Source organism: Mastomys coucha, unplaced genomic scaffold (genome assembly GCF_008632895.1).
Source record: "Mastomys coucha isolate ucsf_1 unplaced genomic scaffold, UCSF_Mcou_1 pScaffold18, whole genome shotgun sequence".
In the NCBI taxonomy this organism is placed as follows: Eukaryota; Metazoa; Chordata; class Mammalia; order Rodentia; family Muridae; genus Mastomys; species Mastomys coucha.
Window position 1 is genome coordinate 68,975,415 of NW_022196900.1, and position 4,665 is coordinate 68,980,079.

Sequence of the window (4,665 nt, forward strand, 5' to 3'; positions counted from 1 at the left end):
GAGAAAGGTTGTAACTGTGAAGTGCCATTCTCATCCTGTCACTGATAACTCTTGGTGTTGATCGAGAACGCCCACCCAAAGCCACGTTTGTGAGCCTTTCCTTCCGTAAATGTCTTCTTTGCTCTTTCAGTGCTCTGTATAGTCACTGTGGACCAAAGTCACTGTGTGTTAAGAACGTGGAAGTAAGCTCTCCTCCTGGTGAGGTATACTCTCTGCATCACATGCTTGGAATGCTGAGTGAGAGATCTGTTCTCAGGTATTCACGTGCTCATCTACTGATAGCAACATGGACCCAGATCTATGTATTCATCTTACTGCTCAGCTTGTTCCGCTGTTGGTCCTTGTAGAGTTCTTTTGGTCTGTGTGTTCCTTTGCCATATCCACCAGTGCCTGTGTGTGTATACTTTCAATAATTTCTTACTTTTTAATTCTGTGACACAATTCACACTCATCTGATACATTTCCTGTCCCAGTCCTGGAATGAGCCATTTGTCCAAGAAGCCCTAGACCTGAGACCTGCCCACTCATGTGCTCATTGTTGCTAGGATGTCATTCGGCTAGGAACTCTTAGCTGAGGAAACAAAGGTATACACACATGTACACACTAACCCATGTACATACACATCTGTGTTTCTATGCACAGCCATCTGTAACAACTTTAAATTAAACATGTGTTTCTAATATCCCCAGTTAACCCAGGCTAGCCTGGACCCATGGCTAATGAAAGGAACTTCATATACTTAGCGTTATTTCATTCTATGTGATATATAGATATTCTCATTTTATAGATGAAAAAACTTAGAGTTGGAGATTATACTTATTGTTTCAAAGACACTGTCAGTAAAAGGCAGGACTAGGGTCTCCTGGCTTTTTTGCAGGTCTTCATTTAATTTCTGTCTTTTTCGGGTGTCATAAGTGGTTTTGGCTGTGCACAGAAATACATTTTGCACTGAGAAGGGAGAGTGTTTACAAGTTAAAATGCAATGGAAGCATACGTATATCCCACCAGTGCTGCCACCGCACCATTGCCACACTGTGAGAGCCAGAGGATGCTTGCTTACTCGGTGGTTTTTCTCTTGGGTGAAAGGAGCATTAGATGCTGATGTGGCTGAAATGGATAGAATGTCTATACAGAATTTAATTATTCTGGAGAACTACAACAGGGGATGAGGGTGGTGGGGTTGTCACCTTTTGGTAACAGCAGGGGAAAACACAGTCTCATAGCTGAGACTATACGTATATAGACCCGAACAAAGCCACGAACCAGAATTTGACTACTTGGAACATTTAGAAATAGAAGAGATCAATAAAATTTACGTAGTCAACATATAAAAGTGCCACCCAGCCCCCAGTGGTTTATCCAATACCAAGTGGGCAGCTCTAAAAAATATAAATATGAGTAGCATTAAATGGATATGGTGGGTTGTACTTACACATATAAATGTATATATACTTATAACAGTGGAAATTAAAGAAAAAAGAGAGAAAACGGGGAGTAGAGAGGTAGGAGTAGTTCTGAAAAGAGTTAGGGGAGGCGTATGGAGTGAATGTGGTCAAATGCATCTTACAAGATTTTCAAATTTCATACATCAATAAAAAGACTACATTTTTTGGAAAGAAAGAAAAACATTGCTCAGTTTTTAACTGCTACCATTGACAAAGCAATACAATTGTGGAAAATCTGTGAAAGAGGCAAAAGGCCAGAGGATAAAACCTGAGAGAAAAAGATGACAGAGAAGTCCTACTACATTCCAAGTACCCAGCTTTAGGCCAGGGATCTGCCGGGTGAAGCCAGACCATGAAGACCACTTCCCATGGTGAATGCATACCACACCCACCCAAGTTCTATTAATAGTGATTATGAAACTTGTTTATATGCAGATGATTCTCAGATTAACTTTTGGCATCTGGAAGTTACAGATAGGGATTTTGATTCTGTGGAGTTTGAGTCTGTCATTATGGAAGCACTCACAGAGGTTAGCCCAGCAGCCAAATTCCATCCAAACAGCTGTAACACATCTGTACGCAGCATCTGCTTTCCTGATAGGCATTCTAAGCTGTTGGGAGAATAGGAAGATCCTGGTAACAGGTCGTTTTCTCTCCTCAAATCATCTCCTCTATTTCTGGTGTAAAATTCTGTCATAGTGGTCACTGTATGATGACCAGAGAGTTATTTGTCAGTCAACATTCAAATATGGAAAGCAGGCAAGTATTTGGAAACATTCCACGTATGTGAACATCACTGAAGAAAATTTTGCTCTCTGTATGAAAATTATTGCATATTTGGCAAATTTGAATGGTCTTGGAATAGAATTTATGGGGGGGGTTCCATGACTGAATCTTATAATAATTTCTTCAGAAATTCTTACAGGACAAGTGAGCTATAACCCAGGAGCATCACCCAAAACTAACCAAACAAACAAAAACAGTAAGCTTCACACATTTTAAAAGTTTTAATTACATTTATTTATTTTTATACATGTATGTACACATGCACACACATACACACACACAGAGTATGCACATGTATACTACAGTTCACATGTGGAGAAGAGCAACTTGTGAGAATTGGCTCTCACCTTCCGTCTTGTGGGTCCCAGGAACTGAACTCCGCTTGTCAGACTTGGAGGCACATGCCTTCACCTGCTGAGCCATCTCACCAGTCCTTCACACAGTTCAGGAGACACACCAAATCCATACAAACAGCAAGCTAAAGAAAGGCAAACACAGGGTAGGCTAGTCTTCCTTGAGAAAATTCCTCATATAGCTGGCACTCCAAGGAGATTATTTTTGTAGGTGTTACACTCTGTAAATATTTCAAGAAAAAGTGGCTATTGGCATTTCCAGTGAAAGAGCACACTTCCTACTTAGCTGAGGTAACTGAATCTAACAGTCAGACCTATGAAAGACAGGCCCACTGAGGCAGTGTTTGAGGGCGTGCCATTTCACATACATTTTAAATTTAATTTTTTGTAAGGCTTACTATTTTAAATTATGTCTACAAGTGTGAGTCTATCTGTAAGTATGTGACTGCAGGTGCCCACGGAGGTCAGAAGCATCAGATCTCCCTAGAGCTGGAGCTACAGGTTGTGGTGAGGTACCTAGGGTGGGTTCTGGGAACTGAACTCAAAAACACTCTTTTCTTAAAATTGGATGTTTTGTTTCTTTGCATTTCAAATGCTATCTCCTTTCCCGGTTTCCTCTCTACAAACCCCTATCCCATTCCCCCCTTACCCTGCTTCTATGAGGGTGCCCCCCACCCACTCCCACCCCACCACCCTGGCATTCCTCTACACCGGGGCATCAAGCCTCCACAGGACCAAGGGCCTCCCCTCCCATTGATGCCAGATAAGGCCCCTTCAGCTCCTTTAGTCCTTCCCTTAACTCCTCCAGTGGGGTCCCTGTGCTCAATCCTATGCTTGGCTGCAAGCATCTGCATCTGTATTGGTCAGGATCTGGCAGAGCCTCTCAGGAGACAGCTGTATCAGGCTCCTGTCAGCAAGTTCTTCTTCTCCTTCTTCTTCTCCTTCTTCTTCTTCTTCTTCTTCTTCTTCTTCTTCTTCTTCTTCTTCTTCTTCTTCTTCTTCTTCTTCTTCTTCTTCCTCTTCCTCTTCCTCTTCCTCTTCCTCTTCCTCTTCCTCTTCCTCTTCCTCTTCTTCTTCTTCTTCTTCTTCTTCTTCTTCTTCTTCTTCTTCTTCTTCTTCTTCTTCTCCTTCTTCTTGGTGTTTCAAGACAGGCAGCAAGTACTTCTTGGCATTAACAATAGTATCAGGGTTTGGTGTCTGCATGTGGGATGGAGCCACAGGTGGGGCAGTCTCTATATGGCCTTTCCTTCTGACACTGCTCCGCTCTTTGTCCCTGTATTTTCTTTAAGGACATATGCTCCCACTATGTTCATAGCAGCCATATTTATAATAGCCAGAATCTGGAAACAACCCAGATGTCCCTCAACAGAGGAATGGATACAGAAAATATGGTACATTTACACAATGGAGTACTACTCAGCTATTAAAAACAATGACTTCATGTAATTCACAGGCAAATGGGTGGATCTAGAAAATATCATCCTGAGTAAGGTAACTCAGTCACAAAAGACCACACATGATATGTACTCACTGATCTTAGTCAAAGAGTGTGGAATGCCCACGATACAACTCATAGATCACATGAAGCTGAAGAGGAAGGAAGACCAAAGGATAGATGCTTCAGTCCTACTTAGAAGGGGGAACAAAATAATCAAGGGAAGTAGAGGGTGGGAGGGACTTGGGAGGAAGAGAAGTGAGGGAGGGGGAAAGGGGAAGAATCAGGTATGGGAGGAGATGGAGGAGATGTACAGAGGGTCAGGAAATTGAACAGAGGTGTGTAGCAATGGGGAATGGGGAACTGGGAGTAGCCACCAGAAAGTCCCAGATGCCAGGAAAGCAAGAGTCTCCCAGGACCCCACGGGGATGACATTAACTGAAATACCCCACAAAGGGAGGGAGAACCTATATCCAGAGGTTAGGCACGACCTCCTGGTTGAGGGATCCACCCATCTCCAAAATTTTAACCCAGAATTGCTCATATACACTCTTAACCACTGAGCCATATCTCCAGCCTCATTGAAATATTGTCATTGTTGCATGAAAAAAAAAAAAAGCTGTGTAAATTCATCACCATTTCTCC

General features: G+C 42.4%; 1 pseudogene; it reads left to right on the forward strand.

Annotated features, from left to right (window-relative positions):
- The first annotated feature begins 286 nt into the window (after positions 1-286).
- On the forward strand, positions 287-2,387 carry LOC116095745 (annotated as a pseudogene).
- Positions 2,388-4,665: the final 2,278 nt, after the last annotated feature.